Source organism: Sinohyriopsis cumingii, chromosome 1 (genome assembly GCF_028554795.1).
Source record: "Sinohyriopsis cumingii isolate HCF-2022 chromosome 1, ASM2855479v2, whole genome shotgun sequence".
Lineage (NCBI taxonomy): Eukaryota > Metazoa > Mollusca > Bivalvia > Unionida > Unionidae > Sinohyriopsis > Sinohyriopsis cumingii.
In genome coordinates, this window is record NC_142961.1 from 10874489 (window position 1) to 10900331 (window position 25843).

Consider the following 25843-nt stretch of genomic DNA (forward strand, 5'->3'; position numbering starts at 1 on the left):
TCTCTAGAATTAGACATCAGCACTCATTATCAAGCTCTGCAAATGCTTATTATCAGCTAGTCTTGAAGGGCCCCAACATCAAATGGCACAATATACTACATCAGTCTCTCTATAATACAAACAACCATGAACAATGTACACTCAGATTTACCAGAGGTAAACAAGAGGACAGTGAACAGCACATCATGCGCTCCCCCCCCCAAAGTTTTAAATAGTCTTAGGTGTAGATAACTGAAATAAATGTGCAGAAACCATGATTCATCCTTCAGTCAATGACCTTAGCCTTTGACCTTTGACCCAAAACAATAAGCTTTTTTCATATGCTGTGTGCAAACCATACACCATGTCTAACTGAGGCACATGATGTATAACTGATGGTATCTTGCAGTAACTTTTTTTTATTCTTTTAGTCACAATGACCTTGACATCTGACCATTTCATTCAAAAATCAATAGGACTCTGTGTGTGATTTAGATTTTTAATGTAGCTTTAAGAATTTTTCAGTCATATCACTACAATGTCTGCAGTGTGACAGTTTATAGTGATGTCTAGCACCAGGGCATCATGCCACAGACATGTAGCATGATGTCCCACCCAGTCACATTATCCTGACACCAGGCCGACCAGTCCTAACACTAACCTCTTAATGCTGAGTGCCAAGTGAGGCTGCTGTCAGTACCATTTTTGTAAGTCTTTGGTATGACTTGGCTTTGGTTTAAACTCGCGACCTCCCGCATCTGAGGTGGACACTATAACCACTAGGCCACTGGAGCGGTGTTCAATAGGACTCTGCGATACTACACATATAATGAAGAACTCAGATCTTTTGGCAAGAACCTGCTTCTTCTTTCAGTCAGAGTGACAGGATATCTGACCTTGTGGGCACAAAATGTATCAGGGTCTTGTTAACCCCAAGTGCATTAAGAAATCTTTGGCAACTATAGATTGTGAAGAAGGAGTTATTGGGCAGAAACCAGTTTTCTTTTTGAAATCATAGTGAACCTGACCTTTAATCTTGTTAACTCTAGATGGCGGAGAAGGACTTGTAATGAAATCATAGTGAACCTGACCTTTAATCTTGTTAACTCTAGATGGCAGAGAAGGACTTGTAATGAAATCATAGTGAACCTGACCTTTAATCTTGTTAACTCTAGATGGCGGAGAAGGACTTGTAATGAAATCATAGTGATCCAGACCTTTAATCTTGTTAACTCTAGATGGCGGAGAAGGACTTGTAATGAAATCATAGTGATCCAGACCTTTAATCTTGTTAACTCTAGATGGCGGAGAAGGACTTGCAATGAAATCATTTTCTTATTTCAGTAACCCTAACCTAAGTTTTTGAGCCAGAATTTGATGTGGTTCTTCCTTATCCAGAGTGGAAAGCCATCCACAAAAGTCTGCAAATCGTTGAGCAGATTGTTGCGTGGAAAGCAAGCTGGCAGCATATGAACAGACAGACAGCATCATAACATAATAATGGCAGACATATAAACAATGTGCAAGGAATCCATCCACTGACAGGTCAGGATCTATGCTGTGTTCATTATATTTACAATTCCTAGTCTGCCTGTTTCCACTTGGATGCATCTTAAGATAAATGAACTATTACTGTTTAATTTACTACCTTTCATGACTACCAGAAATGTGCCAAACAGCTACACTACAACTGTCTATTAAACCTCACAATTTTGTAGCACTAGATCCCTCAGTGCGGAATTGTCTGAGAAAAGAAATGAAAAATTACACTCTGCCTTTAAATTGTATGTATTTTGTTTACTCTGTACTTAATAGGTATACAAACCCTATGTTGGAAATAATTATCGAAGTCTGAACTTTAATATATGCATCAATTCAAATACACCTCTCCCTCGATAACCTGCGCACAATGGGGTCCACAAACATAGACCGCACTGTAAGTGAGGCGCAAGTTACCGAGAAACCTCCAAAAATTGAAACAAATTGCCTTGACATTAAGAAACCGTGCAGGGGGAGAGGCATTAGGGAACTGGACTGTTTAATGACTGAATCCCCATTTTACAATTATGTTGATAACAATTTTTAATAATGCACTTTTTTCTAATGAAGTTGTTTGTTATTCTGTTTAAATAGCATTTATTTTCAAAATGTCCAACATATGAAAGAATGTTCCAACTGGTTTCAATAACCATTACGTGTACGTTAAGTATCTGTTTATTACGTCACTGCTTTCTGTTTTTGTTGATGAGTCTGGTTCCCGTAGTGGTGTTTAATACCATCCTGCCAAATCGGGAGTCCACAGAGCAGGGAACTAGACTAACTGTTGACACACCACCAAACAAGATTCACTTTTTACAAAAACACGCAACATTTATTTCATGAGACAAATGTCTACGTTGAAACTCAATTTTTGTATTGTTCAGTTAGTATAATATTGATGTCATGATTTCATTGGAAGTAATAATGAAACTTCTTAAAATCTTTTTAGGGGCCCCGAGTGGTTGAGTGGTCTAAAGTGCTCTCCGTTATGGATCACTGCCATCTCACCTCTGTCTGCGTGGGTTCGAGTCTAGGATTCGGCCAATGTGGGTATGTGAGAAAGCTTGCCAGTGGCTTCTCGTGGGTCGGTGGTTCTTTCCGGAGTTTTCCCGGGTTCTTCCTCCACCATTAATACTGGCCGTCATACATAGCCTATCATGTGCTGAAAAATGGCGTTAAACCCAACAGCAACAAATCTTATAATCCTTGAGGATATCTCTAAGTGCCAGTCCCAGAATTCTCTGAAACTCACTTGGCCACAATTGTCTGTATGTGAAATCAAGCTCTTTATATTATGAAGTATTCATTTCGCTTGGCTGCCTTGCTATCTTTGATCACAGTTATGAAAGAGTCGGTTAATTTAGTTTATGTTATATACACAATAACATTTAGAAGTGTTTGATTGATCAAATTAAGTGAGATCACCCAACACACGACAGGGCCACTAGATTTTAAGTTTGTAGGATTTTCGTGCCATTTGACTTTTTTCTTTCATTACACCTCCTTTATTTGATTCAAAATGAGGCCAGCTTTTAATTCAGTGCAAGAATAAAAGAAATTTTTCCTTAAGTCAGTTATCAAAACACGGTCAGTTCCTAATAGCTTCTCAGAGAAATGCTCATTGACATAGCTGTTACATTAGATTGACACATTTTACATTTAATTACATGAGAACACATTTCATTTGTGACGATTACACTTAAAGGGAACTAAAAGATAGAACTAGAACACAAATTTCAATTTATAAAAGAATTATTTAATTTGTATTTATTTATTAAAGTACTGATTCCACTCGGTGTAAGTGGCATTTTCATTGATTGAAATTTCCTTACATATCGTTAATTGCTGTGTACTAGGAATGTCGTTTGGAAAGAAAATGTAAAAAAATTGTATGACCTATTTTTAAATTTTATCTTTAATAGTGTTGATTACAATTTTCAGGTCCCATCTACCGCTTTCGATGATAAAATGAGCAATACATCAAAACAGTTCCATTTCATACAGATATGGCAAATTTCATCACAAAATCAAGTGATTGTTTTGAACGTTAATTTTCTAGCATGTCTTCATAACCCGATAACTGGTTGCTCATCACTCTCCAGAATCAACCTAGCTTGTCAGTTTGGGTCGACTTGCACAGGAACACTTTCGTTCCCCCAGATGACTCATGTCTCACCACCTTTAGTGGCCTCTCTTGGTCATCCAGTCATGGAAGCATTTTTCCTCTTTGCTTTGATGTTTGCTCTCTTTTCCATTTTAGCAGAAAGGTATCCATACACCCCTGGTTGTGTCATTGTAGACTTTTAACTAACAACCTTTGACAAGTTCTATGAAAGATCTCGCCCACCCATGGAGTCAAGACCTTTTCACCTCATGCAGAACACTGGACTGCCTCATTTCACAGTGTAAAACAAGAGACTTTGCCTAGGAAACTCACCCCAAACCATCAACTTGCCCAACCTAACCACCACTATTAACACATATCCCTCCACATTTGGAAAATTTTACATTCCCACTTTCCTTAATATATCAATCTCTGCAAAGTTTCAGCTTATGATAAATATTTTAATAGGTGCAGATTCTGTTTCTGCAACATTTCCACTCTTGGCATTTCAATAAACAAATCCCATTCTTTACCCCTGTCCAGTTTTGCCTTAACTAGGTATCACATAATTAATCATGTCTAGACCAGATGTACTAAAGAGCTAACATGAGTAAACAAACCAGTTTCAAACCAATGAAAAACCATGTACATCAACTTAAAATTGCCAAGTGTTACAACAGTATCTACAAAATTCACACAGATAAAAGATCTCCAATCAAGTGATCATATTTTTGCAACAAAAAGAAACCCTCTTTAGTATAAATGAAATGCCAAGGTAGGTCTTACAGAAAATGCTGTGCTAACAGATCAATCAACATTTCTCCGAAGGCAGATATAAGTGACATCTCTTTGCAATCAGGGTTAAAATGAGTTCTGCTCAGTAAACTGTTAATTCAGATTCATGATACAAATTATTTAAACACAAAACAATGTGAGAATTTACAGTACCAGAAGGCAGTAATTGATATATCATACCAAAAATCAGTGTTATTTCTCCGTGTAATTTTCAAAATTCATTTGAAGGGAGACTGTTTTACTCTAAATGACCTCTAAGCTTTAAAACTCTTCAATGCATAAAAAAAGCATGACTGTTTGTAATGCTAGTCAATCCATCCATTTGGTCTTACAGGAAATGACATGCTAATTAGATCAGAAAACAATTGTGTGGCCAATCTGGTGTTTAAAAAATGCTATGCTAATTAGCACACATGGTAATCTTGATTCAGGTGATTTGATTAAGCAAGAACAACTCAAACTTTAACAATGGTAGATGTAATGCAACCACTGTGTCCGAAAGAGATTCTGCTTAAAGCATAAGTTATCCTTCAGCTTTCACAAAGAACCTTCCTTGCATTTGTGTATTAAGTCACGGCCAATAACTGCATATAACACTGATGAAAATTTAAATGATCATGATATGTACACATATTTACACACACTTACGACAATCAAGAATACAACAAGAGTTAGGTAAATGTTGTTGTTGTTGGGTTTAACACCATTTTTCAGCACACGATAGGCTATGTATGGCGGCCAGTATTAATGGTGGAGGAAGAACCCAGGAAAACCCCGGGAAGAACCACTGACCCACGAAAAGCTACTGGCAAGCTTTTTCACATACCCACATTGGTCGAATCCGAGACTCGAACCCACGTAGACAGAGGTGAGATGGCAGTGATCCGTAATGGAGAGCGCTTTAGACCACTCAGCCACTCGGGGCCCTGTTAGGTAAATGAAGAATAAGATCAAAACCACTAATGCTATATTATTATTATTATTATTATTATTATTATTATTATTATTATTATTAATGGTATTATTATTATTATTATTATTATTATTATTCAATGCCCCATCTCCATTAATAAAAGAAATCAAGTCAGACAAATTTACAGGAAAGATCCATGCCTAAGAAACAATAAATGCCATTACAATTGTTCATATATCATGCAGACTGTCTGCTCAGCCTATCCTTTCTTTACATGCTCTTAAATTATCCATTCAGGTAAGGAAATACAAGAAAAACACCACCAAGGATGAAAAAATGAAAAGACATACATCCAATAAAATCAAGCCACTCAGCACCTTTAAAAGCCCTGACCTTCGTTTTAAAAAAAAATGGCACCATTCTACAACCACAAAACATCACCCAAGAGCCAAACATCCCAGGTCATGTCACCTGTTTCTTCCACACAGGAAACATAATTCTTTCTTCCAGGAAACACAACCAAACTGTCAATAATTTATGTTCCTGAGCCCCTTCAAGCAGCACAGGGTCAAAAAATAAGCAAAATGATGAGATGGAGTCCATTGGTTTCTAGATGCAGTCTTGGAAACCAAACCATTTGTTTATAACATGTTTTTTCTTTTCAGTTTCATGCTTTAAAAAGAGCACACCTTGCCCAGTTCACATTGTGAGACTTCCCTAAAATGGTCACTTTTCTTTTTTTTTCAAAACCTTTTTTCTAACTTGCATGTTAAGATACTGAATTCACTTCCATTAAATGTCAGGATAGCATGCTCAACAGATCATTTCCAAGGAATTATCTTGAATTCATATGAAGATAGTGAAACTTTCCTTCCTGTATTTAAATGACTTCTTGCCATTACAATACAGGAATCCCCATGATAGAGTCCATGACCACAACTCCTTTACAGCATGGTAGACTGCGTCCATGACTCCAACCACCTCATTTACCAAAACACAGTACAGTCTACATGCATAGTGAAAATGATGAATGCATGTATTGGATGGAGGGGGTATACAAATCAAACATACAGTAACAATTTTTTTCACATTCTGCCAATTTATACAGCAACTGGGATGAAGACAGCCCCATACTCCATGAAAATTAACATTGTTGTGTAAAAGCATTAATTATGATCCGTGTAATGGTGCAAAGTTTTGTAGAGTTAATTTTGCAGTACATTCTGTCATGGTCAGCATGACACATAACCATTAAGTTTGACATATGGGCAAGACTTGCAATTTATTTCTGCCTTTAAGGGATAGGATATGTTCTGTTTGAGGCATGAACTGAATTTTAATTAGCATCCATTCAATAACAGTTCAACAATATTTGTCAATAAAGGATTAAGTGTAGGAAATGATAGGGTTGAGATAAGTCAGAGCGAAAAAAATTTGGGAAATCTTGGGTTATTTGTAGCAGGGGTCATAAAATTATATTTTCCAGAATAGTTATTAATAAAGGCGGACTAGGGAGAATTGTTCTGACTTCAGTGGGAGTGTTAAAATTGTTTGGTGTTAGAGAAAGTAATCCTGATTGGCTAAGCTAAACATGGGGGTGTGTTACAAGGTTTTAAAGTAATCTACTTTGCAATATTAGAGTTTTCTTGCCAAAAGGGCAGCTGGCTCCAAAATCAGTACAAGTACTCTTTGCCATAAATAAATCATCCAAGGGACAGGGGTCTGGAAACTTGGGACACCCAAAAACCATAGAAGAGACAGAGGGAATTCTCAGATGAAAAGCAAGTGAGGGTTGGGGAAGGCACAGAGATATTGTCCTCAGTTGCATACAGTATGTTCATTGATCTAAGTCTGCAATTATTTGCTGAATTTATTCATTTTAAATTCTAGCTTCAATTGTTCTTTTCTTCAGAAGTTAATTGTTTCATCCTTTTTGTCTCAAATGTTATATGATTCATTCATTTATTTTTAAGGATGTCATATAATATTTGATTTGTTCAAATGACTTCAGATTTAGTGGTTTTTTATGTAATAGAAATTATGTATTGTAGGCATTTTGTGCATTTCTTCTGATACAAATTGTGAGAAGTAAATTATCTGTTTTAAATGATTTGTATCATGTATGCTCAGAATTGATTTTTCCAATGTCTGGAAATGTGTCAATGAATTGCTAATGAACAAAGTAACATGGTTAGGACAAGAGGTGAAGTACATTAATTTGTTTGTGTAATTAAGTTGTGTATTCTTTTCAACCAAGACTTAGTTCTGTGGAATTGCGATAATGCTATATCTGACTTAAAAGAGTGGGAACATTGTTGATCCCAAGAGACGAAAAAACCTAACATGGACTTAGGTTGGACATTATATTTTTATTTCAAGGAAAAACAAGAACCCCATACCTGTACTGAAAGTAGAAAAGAGCCCAGTCTACAACTAAGATTATCAATGACCTGAAGAGGCTGGAGGAAGAGAGAGAAGAAAATTTAATACAGCAACACTGACCTATCACCAACAGTGATTTGATAATGCTAGAAGCAACCAGGTGATGCTAACATGCAGGCAAAAGGAGTCTGACAAGTCACTCAACCATAAGATGGAATTTGTTCTATTGGTATAACAGTAAGGCTAATTTTTTGAATATTGCATAAATTTTGTAAATCTTTCTCTACAAGAAAGTGAATTATTTAAATGTCAAGTTCAATTTAATTTTGTTTATATAGTTCAGTGGTTCCCAAATGTTTCCTCAGCACCTGCTATCTTACCCCATAAAAAGCATTATTCAGCATTAGCACCTCCCTCTGTAATCCCCCCCCCCCCCAAGGGGGATGATACCACCCACTTTGGGAACCACTGATGTAGCTGATTAAATTCTTATATTTTACATACAGGGGCTCTTGTTGTTCTGCTCTATATCTCTGCCCAGATCATTATTCCATCCATTAATTCCAAATTTTACTATTTACTCAATCTGGGTAATAACACCGTGGTTGATCATCTACTAGATAACAATAACCAAAACACCATAAGGAGTGGATCCTCATCACCACCTCATGACAATCTGTAAACTACAGGTTTACGAAACTTAATTGAATCATTTTATCAGTTTGTCACCTTGGCTGATATTTTGAGTGGAATCGGAAAATAAGAGGCATCCAACAGCAAAAATTTGTAGCCATCAGAAGTGCAATAATATACCGATATAACAGTATATTGTGGTTTGCGGTTCTGGTAATACATACCACAATATGATTTTCTGAACAGCAATTTTTTCATGGTCTTGTTTTCATCTTACAAATCTGAGTATTCCTCACAATTTTTCCAGTTTAATTCCAGAACGATGTTTTTCTTCTTCTCCTAGATACATACTTACCACAAGATTGGAAGAGAATGTAAGACTAGATGTACAGTACCATTATTCAGTATCTGGGCAAATTGTATGGGGGGGGGGCCACAGGTGTGCAGTCAAGACCAGAGATATTTTTCCAGTAACAAAAATAATTTATAAATTTCACTTTGCAAAGATTTTTATGTCCTGTTCCTGATGACACTAAATGAACAGTACTCAATCCAGACTTGACAGAGTGAAACATGAGGTTGACATGTTCAGGAATAAATGTTGAACGAGGATCCTTTGATTCCATGGAAAGTTCAGCAGTAAAGGTTTCCACTCCCTGTACAAATAGCCAGGAAAAGGCTACTCATTTCTGCAACCTCCGTGTCATCTGAGAGCCTTTAGTACAGCAGGAGACATTGCTTCTGCAGAGAGTACTGCTTTTGAGTTCAGATGCATTATGTTAATTTTCCTTAAGAAAATATGCAGTGACTTATTTAGCGTCCAGCTAAAAAATGATAAAAGATAGTTTAAGTTTGTTGAGGCATTTAAAACAATGTTATTTCCATGGGATAAGTGAGAGAGATTGCCCTATACAAACCACTGGAACATATGCCCAAGATTTACAGAGAGCATGAGAATATTGAACGGAATAGGATCATTATAAATTAAAACACAGACAGGCTAGAAATGACAGTGAGATTTTTATTTGCTGACAATTTTACTGCTTTCAGGTCTTTTGAACTTGTTTCATTTTTGTGTTAATTTTATATGTTCAATTGACTAGACTACCATTTGAAGGTAACATCACTTTAAGATGATGTATTTTTCAAGTAGTAAACGTTAAAGTGATTATTTTAAGTGTTATCATTAAGTATTACTGCACTGCAATACATAGTGCAATATAGGTTTGGTATATTGCACTACACTGTATTAAAAATATTGAACATCTTTTGCTTATTTCATAGTAGCTTGTTTCATTGTGATTGATGGTGTCATTCTAATATTTTTGGTACCAGATTGCTAGGACAATATTGGCATATTTATACTTACCATATGTGCTCGCTTATAAGTTGGGTCAAACTGCAAAACAACAAAAGATACTGATCTGCCATAGCATGATGAGCCTGCAGATCAGGGTCTATGTTGTTTGTTCTGCTGATTACTTCTAACTTCTTAGGGTTAATCAGCAGAACGAATGACAAAAACTCAAATCTACTGCTACATTATGGGCTGTCAGATCAGGGTCTTTGATTTAATTTGCAGTTGGACCCAAGTTGTACACAATATATATGGTAACTAAGGTGTAACAAATCACTGGAAAATATCTACACTTAATTCATCTGGATTATAGGTTTATTGAAACAACATGACTTTAAGTCCCCAAAGTGCCGATTTAGTATAATCCAAACTGAGTCGTGCATCCAAACCCATACTGATATCTGTACAACTGTAATGCCCCTAGGAGTTTGGATAACCCAGGTTATCAGATCTACCTGTCCTTTATTACCATCCAACAACAATGAAAGTGCTTCTACAATACAATGCTATCTTGAGAAAAAATAATGTGGTATTATAGCAAAAAGTTTGGGGAAAAAAATCAAAGTATTAGAACAGATAAATATAAATGTGCATGTTTGCATAAAATAGACTAAATACAAACATGTATGTTAATCAGATACTTGTTTCGGATCTTATTCACTTCTCATCATAAAATACAATACTTTCAGAAACACACACACACACACATTTTATTGACACTTAAAATTTACATTTACAGTTTGCAGCTTTGTCAGACTAAAATAATAAAGTGAAATTTTAGGCAGAAACATTACCAAATAGATATACACTAATCCATTATAGCTTTTTTTTCTGTATGATGTTTTTGTTTCCTAGCTGTATTTGATATATAAGTAGAAATTTGAGGGCCACAAGGGAGATCAGTTTTTGTACTAAATGTGTCACCCTCATGAAATAAAGACTATTATTATTATTATTATTATTATTCATCTACCTACACATCATAAGAGGAGACTAGTGGATGCAAACAATTTGCTATGAGATGCATACATCCTGTGTTGGTATGACAACTGAGAAGATCTAGGGTGTTTAAAAGATTACAGTTTGAGAATTGTGTGCTTGTCTATGTTGAATAATTATCTATGACTTGTTATATGCCCATCCATGTTTAATAGTCATGTATGACTTGTTATATGCCCATCCATGTTTAACAGTCATCTATGACTTGTTATATTCCCATCTATGTTTAATAGTTATTTACCTATGAGCTGTTATATTCCCATCTATGTTTAATAGTTATTTACCTATGAGCTGTTATATTCCCATCTATGTTTAATAGTCATCTATGACTTGTTATATTCCCATCCATGTTTAACAGTCATCTATGACTTGTTATATTCCCATCTATGTTTAATAGTTATTTACCTATGAGCTGTTATATTCCCATCTATGTTTAATAGTTATTTACCTATGAGCTGTTATATTCCCATCTATGTTTAATAGTCATCTATGACTTGTTATATTCCCATCCATGTTTAACAGTCATCTATGACTTGTTATATTCCCATCTATGTTTAATAGTTATTTACCTATGAGCTGTTATATTCCCATCTATGTTTAATAGTCATCTATGACTTGTTATATTCCCATCCATGTTTAACAGTCATCTATGACTTGTTATATTCCCATCCATGTTTAACAGTCATCTATGACTTGTTATATTCCCATCTATGTTTAATAGTTATTTACCTATGAGCTGTTATATTCCCATCTATGTTTAATAGTTATTTACCTATGAGCTGTTATATTCCCATCTATGTTTAATAGTCATCTATGACTTGTTATATTCCCATCCATGTTTAACAGTCATCTATGACTTGTTATATTCCCATCTATGTTTAATAGTTATTTACCTATGAGCTGTTATATTCCCATCTATGTTTAATAGTTATTTACCTATGAGCTGTTATATTCCCATCTATGTTTAATAGTCATCTATGACTTGTTATATTCCCATCCATGTTTAACAGTCATCTATGACTTGTTATATTCCCATCTATGTTTAATAGTTATTTACCTATGAGCTGTTATATTCCCATCTATGTTTAATAGTTATTTACCTATGAGCTGTTATATTCCCATCTATGTTTAATAGTCATCTATGACTTGTTATATTCCCATCCATGTTTAACAGTCATCTATGACTTGTTATATTCCCATCTATGTTTAATAGTTATTTACCTATGAGCTGTTATATTCCCATCTATGTTTAATAGTTATTTACCTATGAGCTGTTATATTCCCATCTATGTTTAATAGTTATTTACCTATGAGCTGTTATATTCCCATCTATGTTTAATAGTTATTTACCTATGAGTTGTTATATTCCCATCTATGTTTAATAGTTATTTACCTATGAGCTGTTATATTCCCATCTATGTTTAATAGTTATTTACCTATGAGCTGTTATATTCCCATCTATGTGTAATAGTCATCTATGACTTGTTATATTCCCATCCATGTTTAATAGTTATTTACCTATGAGCTGTTATATTCCCATCCATGTTTAACAGTCATCTATGACTTGTTATATTCCCATCTATGTTTAATAGTTATTTGCCTATGAGCTGTTATATTCCCATCTATGTTTAATAGTTATTTACCTATGAGCTGTTATATTCCCATCTATGTTTAATAGTTATTTACCTATGAGCTGTTATATTCCCATCTATGTTTAATAGTTATTTACCTATGAGCTGTTATATTCCCATCTATGTTTAATAGTTATTTACCTATGTGCTGTTATATTCCCATCTATGTTTAATAGTTATTTACCTATGAGCTGTTATATTCCCATCTATGTTTAATAGTCATCTATGACTTGTTATATTCCCATCCATGTTTAATAGTCATCTATGACTTGTTATATTCCCATCTATGTTTAATAGTTATTTACCTATGAGCTGTTATATTCCCATCTATGTTTAATAGTTATTTACCTATGAGCTGTTATATTCCCATCTATGTTTAATAGTTATTTACCTATGAGCTGTTATATTCCCATCTATGTTTAATAGTTATTTACCTATGAGCTGTTATATTCCCATCTATGTTTAATAGTTATTTACCTATGAGCTGTTATATTCCCATCTATGTTTAATAGTTATTTACCTATGAGCTGTTATATTCCCATCTATGTTTAATAGTTATTTACCTATGAGCTGTTATATTCCCATCCATGTTTAATAGTCATCTATGACTTGTTATATTCCCATCTATGTTTAATAGTTATTTACCTATGAGCTGTTATATTCCCATCTATGTTTAATAGTTATTTACCTATGAGCTGTTATATTCCCATCTATGTTTAATAGTCATCTATGACTTGTTATATTCCCATCCATGTTTAACAGTCATCTATGACTTGTTATATTCCCATCTATGTTTAATAGTTATTTACCTATGAGCTGTTATATTCCCATCTATGTTTAATAGTCATCTATGACTTGTTATATTCCCATCCATGTTTAATAGTCATCTATGACTTGTTATATTCCCATCTATGTTTAATAGTTATTTACCTATGAGCTGTTATATTCCCATCTATGTTTAATAGTTATTTACCTATGAGCTGTTATATTCCCATCTATGTTTAATAGTTATTTACCTATGAGCTGTTATATTCCCATCTATGTTTAATAGTTATTTACCTATGAGCTGTTATATGCTCATCCATGTTTAATAGTCATGTATGACTTGTTATATGCCCAGCTATCTTAAACAAAGTAGGACGACGGTATGCATTCTAAAATTAAAGTAACTGTGCAGAAATCTTCATTTTTTTTCACTGACAGTGATCTTGCCCTGTGACCTTTTCACTGACAGTGATCTTGCCCTGTGACCTTTTCACTGACAGTGATCTTGCCCTGTGACCTTTTCAAACCAAAATCAAAAAGCTTCTTGATCACCTCAAGTACAAGTCATATATAGATTTCTTCTGTCCAGAATAAATCACTGTTGCTATGTGTTACAAGTACACGTCATATATAGATTTCTTCTGTCCAGAATAAATCACTGTTGCTATGTGTTACAAGTACACGTCATATATACATTTCTTCTGTCCAGAATAAATCACTGTTGCTATGTGTTACAAGTACAAGTCATATATACATTTCTTCTGTCCAGAATAAATCACTGTTGCTATGTGTTACAAGTACAAGTCATATATAGATTTCTTCTGTCCAGAATAAATCACTGTTGCTATGTGTTACAAGTACAAGTCATATATAGATTTCTTCTGTCCAGAATAAATCACTGTTGCTATGTGTTACAAGTACAAGTCATATATAGATTTCTTCTGTCCAGAATAAATCACTGTTGCTATGTGTTACAAGTACAAGTCATATATAGATTTCTTCTGTCCAGAATAAATCACTGTTGCTATGTGTTACAAGTGCCATTTAAAACCAACAAACTAGGCAAGTCACACAAGTATACTATACAGTTTTCATGAAAACTGGAAGAAAAATGTTATGGAATAGTTCAATATATAGAGCTAAAATAGCCCATTCAATTTTCCCTACAGTCTCAGGCAAGTTCTGCTCCTGCCACCAGATTATATAACAATTCACACCTAGCTGGTGATTAAATTGGTTAGGGGCTCATTGAATCTCTGTTATGGTGCTGGTGATTGACAGATGACCCTGGGCCAAGGTGTCAATTACCTCCTGACAGCTTGTTTTGTAGGAGCCCTTCCTGACTGAACTAATGAACACCCAAGCATAAGTGAACATATACAGTAGGTATACATTCGTTCTCGACAACTTTTCATTTTGGTGGGGGAGGCAAAGTCAGTAAACATTTTTTTCAGCAAATACATCACTGTGCTAATGCAGTATACACACAAAGATTTACATGACAATGTTTTATTCTAAAACCTGTATTATGCCAAACAGTCAGTGAAATAGTGTCCATAGGTCAGTTTTCTTCATTTCAGCCTATAAACTCAGACTTATTATAAAACATTCAAGCATATAAGTTTAACATGGAACACACTGATCAATTCTGATAACCAGGTCCACTTTGACAAGAATGTATAGTTTATCTGGATAACTGACTGGTCTTTAGTCACACCTGAGAAACGCACACATACACCTATACAAACACATATACACACTCCTGACCTTGACAGAGACCAAGGACAGTGACCACTGGTGATCATCACATGGAAAGGACACTATATTAATCACCTAACTAAAACAGGTGTAAAACTAACTGAGGCTACTCCAGGCATGGAGCATGGGCATATCAAGGCAAACACATTGGTCAATCTAAAAAGTGAATGCCCTCACTCCTGAGGTTTATGACTTTTCCCCACACTTAACAGGATCCTAATCCAAATAAGTGACCATATCTCTCAAGGCCAGTAAAAACTGACCAGTGGTCACAGATACAATGGGCTTCATTTCATTAATCCTCAGAATTTTCATGCTGAACATTTTAAACTCCCAAATGAGAGTAAAAGGATCATACATTCTTTAATATGTATACTTATGATGACAAATTATTTTAATTAAAAAATCTCTGAGCTAAAATCTGTAGAGTTCAGGAAAAAAATCTCTTATAGTAATCAACCTAATAATTTGTCTACTGAATATGTCCCAAGCAAGAATATGCACCATATATATATAGTCTGATTGACGAAAATAAAATACTGCAATGCTTACCATTTGAAAAGAGGCAATGGTCACCAGAATATTCTGTTCAAAATAATATTAATTTTGGACACACTGGATACCAACCCTGTGTTTTCATCACTCACAATATGTCGGCCTATTCTGCGCATAGCTTTGAAAAGATGTGATATTTATTAATCAGGCTATGGAAATGAAATACATTATTTTCTGTCAGCAGTTAAGTTGAGTAATTAGGTCAGGTTTATAGCTGGTTTTACAAAATTCAACGTAAAAATGCCATTAAATGGCAAGAGATGTTAAGCAAACTAAACTGAGTGTGTAAAAATTTAGTAAAGTTCAACATTTTATTAAAAAAAATAAAAGAACCAACAATGAATATGATGTAATGTGTTTACAACTTCTCGTTTATAGAAGAAAAAAAAAATACTAAAGAATTCAGAAACAGACTATACACTGGGAAAATGAAAAACCTTTAGTTCATTTACCCATAATGCCAGTTTGTACAACTGTAGCTTTTATACCAAGGTTAAAAGGGCAAGCAAGCTTATCACATAATTAATTTTCTTAATGATTCATCCTAAGTGTAAAGAAAATCTATGAAGCAGTTTAAAAAATGAAAAACTTTCACTCAATACTAACATGCAAAATTATTTAAAACTGTGACCTTGATCCCAAGGTAATAGGAATGAGCAAACATGCCAAAGAATGAATTTTCTTAATTTTATAACAATTCATGCACTTTGTTGCAGCCTCAACCTTGAGGGCAGGCGCATGACTGTAAATACAGGAGAAACTGATAAGTAAATTATAAAACTTGCCATCGATTTATAGTTTTATACAAGTCATTGCTTGTGCAGGGAAAGAAGACTGGAATATTGAACCTGTAATTGAAGAGAATTTGAACTTGCACTAAAATATTAATAACAAAAAAATCGCAACTAAATTAAAAAATAACATGGTAGAATAAAATCTTAGATGTTTTAAGGAAATCACATTTATTTATAAATATAGAACTGCATATTTCTTTATTTGGCTTGTACATTAAAACAACATGCAAATAATTAAAGCTATCAAAGAAGATATGTAGATAAATAAGTTGATGTGGAAGGATAGAAATGGATGGTTGTCATGTGACAAAACCATGATTTCAAACCAGTAGAATAAAAAAATTTAAGCAGTAGACTAATTTCTAAACTAGTAGATTTAACATCTGCACAACTTTTACATTCTTCAAGGGAAATGAAAACAAAACAAGTGCATTATTTTGCCATATGTTATTTTCTTCATAGTATAATAAAATGGCAAGTTTTAAACATAAATCACATTCAGATTCTGATGACAATGTTGCAATAATTAATTAATTAATTAATTAATTAATTGATTAATTATGTAGAATGTCCTCTCTGTATCAGCATTAGAGTGTTGTAAAGACGGGACAACTATTCTCAGCCTGCAAAGAATATCTGACCTAAGTTTTCCTATTGCTGGGTTTAAGTTGCTGACTGTTCTCCAATATTCCTCCACGTAATGTTCACACCAGTGAGGAAATTCCCTATGTCGACTTGAGATTTATTCCGGAGTCCCATCCTCAAGGGCTTCTTCCTCTACATGGCTTAGTTAAAAAAAATCTGCTGGCATGTTTGACCACTGTATATAAATAAAAAATAACTGATTTATGCTGGAAAATAAAGAACGAAAAATACTTTGTGTATTTATGCTTTGATGAAAAATTTATCCCAAAATTAAATATTTTGCATTATTGTTGAATAATATATATTCCATCTAGGGATTGAACCTATTTATGTGCATGAACTGACCACAAGTCACCATGACTGCCTTTAATTCATTAATTACTTTTAACACATAAAAAGCACATCCCACACTTTCCTTAAATTCCCAAAATTTCAACAATAAAATAATCGACAGATTACTATGTACACATATGAACTATCATTTAACAATTCTAATCTTATTTGTTCTGCCACACATCAATGCACTGGTTGATATACTGGTGGAACATTTCCTGTCCCCAGTAGACTGGTTCTGGTTGGTTTCTCTAATGTGCTGATGGCCTTTAAAATGGTATTTCTGTCCTACTGCCAGTAGAATCACATGTATAGGATATAATGTAAATATAGGTCAAGAACAAAGACATATACTTGTATAAAAACAAATAAACGGATGGTAGGTAAGGTTTGGGAAAAGGATTTTAAAAAAAAAAGAGATGATTAGATAAAAGACTTTAAACTGACAAACTAAACAGCCATGAACAGCACTGTATTAACCTGTGTTTAGTCATGTAATAATATATTAAAACATATTTGTCTATCTATATTTCCACTTAAACTTCAATTACCCTGCTGATTTAAGTATTAAATGCATCAAGAAAACAAGGTAAAACCTCTAAGTCATTGGAGCTGACAAGGATAAAACAACACATCATCATCTAGAACACTCTCGGCAAAAGAGTGGCTAGGTATCACTATGTCCTTTGGACTGAGTGACTGAGAAGTGCTTTGCATCATTTCCCATATTTGTTCATCATTGTGAGTAGGGACTATGTGTCTTCTAGAAGTTCAAGGATGGGACTGGATGTTGCTGTACCTCCGGCCTTCCTGGTGGATACCATCTGATGAGGAGGTGATGCCAAACACAAGATATGGAATCACCTCTACTCTAAGTCCAGGTCCAGTAGCCCAATAGGCCATAATAGACCAATTACCCTGAGATGGCTGGCCCCACATCATGTATGGATTCCTTAGGATAATATTAACAAGATGGATACTGATGCAATCCTCTACTCCCAATCCTGTACAGGGTAGGTATGACAGTATAGTGGGGAGAGGGTGGATCTTGGTCTGATCCCTATCCCTGACTGTGAGGTCTGTAAGTGATGACCAATGTAAAGTCAGCGACCATTATGAGATGACCAGTGGTCAGTGATTGGTAAGATCTGATATCACCATACACTGGTGACTGAACCATTTGCTGGTCAGTGAACAGTCAAGCAATATAGAGGTCAGAGCCTAATTCATCTTCATCACTCTTGAGAGTGCAGTGCTGCTCCACTCACCCCCATTTGGGAGGGCGCCACACTTACTTACAGACTGTCCTGACATTGTTCTCTGAAATAAAACTGATCTGATCTTGGACAGTAATAATAACATTATTTTCACATGTGAAATTCACCCATTTATATATACTATGTGCTATAACCACCCCAATATATTTGTACAAGGTAAATAATGGTTCTGTCATGATGAATTTGTCTTCCAATCTCTTCTTTTTTTAAATAAGGAAGACATTAAGTTGCTAATCCGTACTATTAAGATGCCATGGTGAAATATAACAAATACAAAACTGATGTATAATCAATTATTTTATTAAGGGATTACAAATTCCTATTAATTGAGGTAGGGCCTATATTGAGTTGTAACTTAACATGCAAGACTTACCTGTGAACCAATTGCATTTAAAATAAGACAGGTATACCCGAATCACTAAAGGGTGGGATACAACAATGTAACCCATGAGGACCTCTCCAGAACTAATTACTGAAAAAGGGAAGGGGCTACCAGCATAAAAAACAGAAGACAAGATGGATGAATATAACACTAGATGAAATATTTCAGAAGGAAGAACCAAATGTGGCTTGAACTCAAAATAAGCAATTTCTGTCAATCACATTATGAACAATCTTTAACATAGTTTCCTTTAAAAGGACAACTGTTTTGCACATGGGCATGCAGGGTGCACAAGTGAACCTTGTCTTATGAAAAAATCTCCAATTTATGGGAGGATGTATTCACACTGAATGGATAAGATTTTTCAATATCGAAAAGCAAAAGATGCATAATAGCAAGCTACTTTATTCAGGAAGACTTTCACCAACCTGATGTTTAACATCAAATGGACAAAAATTAGATCTATATATAAATATGCATAATAGCAATGGGTAAGCTACTTTATTGAGGAAGACTTTCACCAACCTGATGTTTAACATGCAAATGGACAAAAATTAGATATATATATATAAATTGGCATAATGGCAATGGGTAAGCTACTTTATTGAGGAAAGACTTTCACCAACCTGATGTTTAACATGCAAATGGACAAAAATTAAATCTATATATAAATAGGCATAATGGCAATGGGTAAGCTACTTTATTAAGGGAAGACTTTCACCAACCTGATGTTTAACATGCAAATGGACAAAAATTAGATCTATATATAAATAGGCATAATGGCAATGGGTAAGCTACTTTACTGAGGGAAGACTTTCACCAACCTGATGTTTAACATGCAAATGGACAAAAATTAGATCTATATATAAATAGGCACATCATCTTCTCGTATCAGTCCTTTTACAATATCTCCTTACCATTCATACTTTCCTTATATGTACCAGTCATTTTTAGCATCTTGTTGTAGATCATTGCCTAGATTATATTTGTGGCAGTCCTCATCACTGTTGATCTTAACATTTAAGAGATTTAGTTTTTGTTGCTCGATCCATGTATCATGTAGAATCAGCTTAAATGGTCAGACTAGCCATCAGTAAAGTGCTCAGTTATGTGCATGTGAAAAATGCATTATGCCAAACCAGTTCTGAAATTTTTTATTTTCTCAAAGTGGTCACAAGACTTTTGTACTTGTATCAATTTTTCAACCAACAGCATTCTTCTTTAATAAACAGTTATTCAAGGCACTAACATTCATGGGAAAAAAATTAATATGTGAAGCAAGCTCTGTGAAAATTGTGGAAATACTTCTTCAGAAAATTATTTCCAGAGAATGTCAAAGATATCAAAAAAGCCACTTCCAGCACATGACAAGTGCTAAGTCTTGCTAATGTACTGTTGCCACCAAGGATACAAATATATCCTTCTTTGATGTGTGAGAAATACATTTGTGAAACAAATTTATCATCTTTAGATAGATTACATTTTGATAAGTAGCTGCCTGGGAACAATTCTTCAAGCAAGCAATAAAAAATTCATAAAAAAGACAATCTTAATCCACAATGTTTCTCCTGGAGATTTAACAACCTGAAAGAACTTGCTGATAATGCAAAAAGAGACGAGTTCAACTGAGTGTAAAACTCTAAACACCAAATATGTGGAGTCAGGTTTAGAAAAATAGAAGATTTAAATGTCTTCACTTTTCTTCAATTTACTCTCAGCATATCTCATCTTTTATCTCATTTTGAAGAACTGTTCTTAGCTTTGATCTGGTCCACTTCCTGGCCATGAAAAAGACAACTGTTGATGATAGGACTTGGGGCTCCTCTTCACAGCTGAGTGAGTCAATAGAAACAAACAAGGAAAACAATGAAACTGTCGACAGTAAGCAAAACGTTATGGCATTCCAAAATGAATTTTATTTCTTTTCTTTTTCTTTTCAGCTAGTTCTACCATTCACTTAAAAAACACTAACTTGACTGACTGGTCCTTATTAATCACTGTATGTCAAAAGTGCCTTAAAGATAGAGTTTCCAAAAAGGTTGATGGAGGGTGAATACTCTAAGCTGTGTTCATTGTGAATGGTGAACCCTTTCTTACAATAACCCCACCAAGCATTGTATAATAAAGACTCATTCAGGACTTGTATTTCAAAACAGAAAACAAGATTTGAACATGCCCAGTTCTGCAAGAAAAAACTATGAGCCTCTAACAAAAAGTGAATTTGCCTAATATCGTGGCTAGCCAGAATGAGGGATATCTATCTGGATCCATCATCATAAAGTGAATTTTTGTCAGGCTTGTTTTTAAAACTTGAAAATCTGAAGTCCACAAAATGTATCTGATATGGGGCATCAAAATCTAAAGGAACATTGGGGGAGATAAAGGGAGGGAGTAAAAGGAATCAACAAAATACAAGTTCTCCTTCATTATAAGGCAGTATCCAGAATCTATCATAAACTGGCACTTATGTTTTTGAATCATGATACAGCAAGAATGATTTAAAATTTGATTGCATTGTCGGTGGGGTTGGGAGTAAAAATATTTTCTTTCATGTAAATATCTCATTTCCTGCAGGATATTTGTACATTTGATTTTGTCAAATAATAATGTGCTAAAGAGGAAATAAAGATAAAATACTAAGATTTATCTTCTTTCAATTACAATGGTTTAACTCTGGTCATAGGGTCTAATGAAATACCACTGTGAAGGGGCAAATTCTTGGCGATCTATGAAGAACACATTAGTTGAGACCAAAGAATAAGTAATTAGATTTATGGGGACAGGCGCATATCAAATCGCCATACTGCCATGATCGGTAATGTCTTTTCGAGGGGAGAATTTCATTCTTAATTAAGTATTCATTTATTTAGCCAAACAGAAGACTGGTGGAGACAAAAGCTAACTTTAATGCCATAGTGTAAATGTCAAGATTGAAAGATCGCAGAACACTGTTATTCAAACTACAAGGTCAAGTTGACCCCAACTTTGGCGCCTCTGGAAAAAGGCGGCAGATATATTTCATTCTGATTGGTTACGCTCAATACGGGGCGTGTCTCTCACATTAAATTTCCTAGTTTTAATATTGCCACATCAAAAATTTTAACCAGTCTAAGCTTTCCTGCAAGAGAAAACAAGTGTAGAAGACTCCAAGAGTAATTTGGGAGAAATTCTCTTGTACAACTCATGCTGAGAAAAACCGACGAACAAATTTGGCGATAGAAGCGAGGAACGCTGAAAGCTTAAAGGTATTTGTGACAATTCCATGTAATTTGTTGATGCCATATATAATGCTTTGCTGAATTTACTTAGTTACATTTGCATGAATCTATCTGCTACCTTCGTATATCAATTTGCTTTATGAAGTATAAATGTGTTGAGTTTATGCATAGGAAGTCATACATTAATCTTTAGATAAGTTTGACGAATTGTTTAATTTGTCGTCTTGTTTACATAATAATTAGGTTCTAAGAATTTTAAGCATTACATTAGTTAATATGAGTTACAAGAATCCGTGTGAATTCACCGAATTTAGATTTCACGTATGATTAAGGTTGAGTGTGTATTCACCGAACACGACGTAGTAAACCATGTAATGTATTTCATTTATTCACTTGTGTAAACTGAAGCTGGCTCAGAACCGTTATGCCTTGTGTGATGTTAATGTGTGGTGTTAATGCGTGATGGATTAGCCATTAAACAAACTAGGGTCATTATAGGACATGTGGAGCCAACTGATAGCCTTAGCATATGTTTAGCACCGATAGTAAGATCTGATAACGAGAGGGGATAGTGCAAGCCTCTGTATCATAAACAGAAAATTTAGGTTGTCTCTATTTATATTTTTTAAAAGGGAGAAAATAGCTCCTGCGACGTATTATCTCTGAGACATATCCTGCGATGTATTAGATGAGATGTATCCTGCAACGTATTATCTCTGAGACATATCTTGCCACGTATTATCTCCAAGACATATCCTGCGACGTATTAATTCTGAGACATATCCTGTGACGTATCTGTGAATCTACATGCTATGCATAGAGTTGAGGACCGAAGAGGCAAAAACAGAGGGAGGTCGAAGGAACAGCTACAGTGCAAGTGGAGTGAACGGAGAAGCAGGTTATGCAATTGTACAAGACATTGACTTCGATTGTTCACTCAATCCTATGATGAACTAAATCTATCAGTAAAACAGATCGGCTACTTTATTTAAATATATTTGTAATTCGGTGAAAGTTTTATTTCTAGAAGCAGAATATATTTCTGATGTAATGAATTCTCACAACGTAATTGATTAAATTGTTGTTTACATGTATGGGAGCTCGTGTTGGTCTGTTCTATATCTCTGCTCAGATCTCTATCTATGCCAGCTATAAGTTTCACCGCTTATATTTATATTTACTTGAACTGGGCAATAACATCAAGGGTGGTCAACCTTTAGATAACGAGAACCAAATTAAGCAGACACCTTGAAAGAAGGTACAATCCACCAACCCACATACCTCTTGCAAGAAGAGGGGACTCTGTGTAAGGTTTTTACAAAGTGGACTGTGGGTACGCTTACAACCACATTTTATCCAGAATAATGTTAACAAGTCAGCTTAGGACAAATAGGGAGATGTGCATAATTTTGTAAGGAGTTTTTACCTCAAAAGTGGGAGAATGAGAATGGCAAATCTTTCATTGCAGAACATGTCTTTCACTTCCTGATCCAAATGAGGACCCAAAGCTTGGGTCATAATGTGAGTAGTTTTCGTCCATGTAAACGAGAATTTTCAAGCAATTTCCAAGTCTGGGAACAATAGTTTTACTAGATCTGAAAAATGATCTGCTACTATAAATGGGGGATTATGTTCGGCTCTAAAGCTGGAAACAGTGTCTAAGCATGTATTTCTTTATCTACATTTGATGCCAATTCCAGAATACAGATTTCAGTGACAGCATATTTACTGTTGTGGTTAACATGCTTTCATGAGATGAGTTTCCTGCATGACATTTAAAGTCATTCTTGCCACCATAGCAGATTTTAAAATCAGCTTTATGGATTGGTTATACTGCATATAAATGTCCTTGGAACTTGATGTTATGTGTCTTGGCTCTTACAAAAAGTAACAGAAGGGAGTGAAAACAACAAGCTTTGTAATATTTATCAAATAATTTATTTCTCATCAATATCAAGTGAAAAAGAAGAAAATAGAACTTATGGTTTTACGAATCAAATCCAAAAATAATCCAAGAATTATAAAAAAAAGAAGTCCTGGTAATAAAAAGTTCTGAATGAAACTGAGTTCTAATCCTGATGAAATCAAAAATGGAAGACAATGACATCATTAATAGTCAGCAAAGTGCTGAAGTGTCAACAGTCTCTTGTAGAATCACAGAAAATATTATTCCAATTTTAGAATTCAGTATAAATTTTGATAAATGTCCTTGTCCAAGAATTAATTTAGAGCACTAGCATTTGCAGGGAAAAGTATCACATGAATTCAAAAAATTGGAAAAAATAAAATAATTTGCCCAAACTGGACACAACATAAACAACTTGATATCTCAAGTGTTAAGGCATAACTGACAATTCTTTCTCAATACATCAGTAATAAGTCAAACTAAGATGCAAAACTGATTCCCAGGCGGGGGTCAACCTTCTACAAATGTAAGTTTGTTATGTGATAAATATCACGTCATCCAGGTATGGACTTAACTTAATAATTCTTACTCTGAGAAGGAATTGAATTTTTTTTCTTCAAAAGTTGTTTACTAAAACTCACTGGTTCTGAATCAAGGTCAGAAACTAGATAGTGTTTCTATTATTAGGTGTTTACCAATGAAAAGTCAGGTCAAACAGAACTGAACTTAATTCTAAACAAAATCAAGTCCAATAAACAATATTACATTACAATAGCATGTAATGGAATAAAATAAAAAAATTAAAACATCAGACAAACAATTACGTTAAATCAAATATAAATAACAAAAAAATTTGTGTGATTTTTTCATTGCATTTTAGCACTGAAAGAAAACACATGCTTAGACATCTCAACAAACAGTGAAACCTGTTTAATGTCGCTTGAGCTCTCAAGTAATCCAACCAGAATCAATTAACATCTTTAATCCTGTCCAATTACTTTTGATCACACATAGTATACACTCTCATCCATCTCAACAACTTAAAGCACAGAAGCAGAATGTACCCTGTTGAGAAAAAGTAATATTATTTTATGACTACTGAGTTCTTTTGTAATCCAACCATAATTAATTAACATCCACAATCCTTTAGAATTTCTTCTGATCACACATACCATAACACGTCAACTTCGAACACTGAAGCCAACTGACCCTGCTGAAAGAATCAATGGGGCATTAACTGTTTTATGCTGCCTGAAATTAGCAACCAAACTGTCCTGCCCATCTCAAGCCAGTCATGTGATTATAAGCAGTATTACAATAAATACTCGATACATGGAAGTAAATTGTGTTGGTTTCTTTATGTGGGTTTAATGTCATTTTACAGTACAGTATAGTCTACACAAGGCAGCCAGTATATTTTGGAGGACTAACCCAGGAAAACCTCAGGAAGAATCACCAACCCAAGGGAAGCTATTGCCAAGCTTTCTCACATGCTGAGCCAAGATTTGATCCCACACAGATGATGGTGAAATGTCATTGATCTGCAGAGCTGAGCACCTTAGACCACTCAGATACCCAAGGTCCCAATACAATGTCTTAAATACATCTCATCTCAATAACTCATGCACATCAGGGTCCAAAAACACAGACTGCACTATAAGCAAGGGTGCGAGTTACCAAAGGACCTCAAAAAATTCTGCTAGACATCTAGAGAACCACAGGGTTCTGGGGTGGGGGGTGTGGAAACTGGGCAGTTTAATTTATGAATCCTTGTTTAATAATCGCATCAAGAATAATTGTCAATAAAGTGCATTTTCTGACAAAGTTGTTCATTATTCACTATAAATTTATTTTCAAAATGTCCAACATCTGAAAGAT

At 34.6% G+C, this 25843-nt stretch overlaps 1 protein-coding gene across 1 annotated transcript in view; it reads right to left on the bottom strand.

Annotated features, from left to right (window-relative positions):
* The window catches only part of LOC149806408 (uncharacterized), a 764942-nt gene that overhangs the window by 400194 nt on the left and 338905 nt on the right, over positions 1 to 25843 (bottom strand). The gene's annotated exons all lie outside the window — the stretch shown is intronic.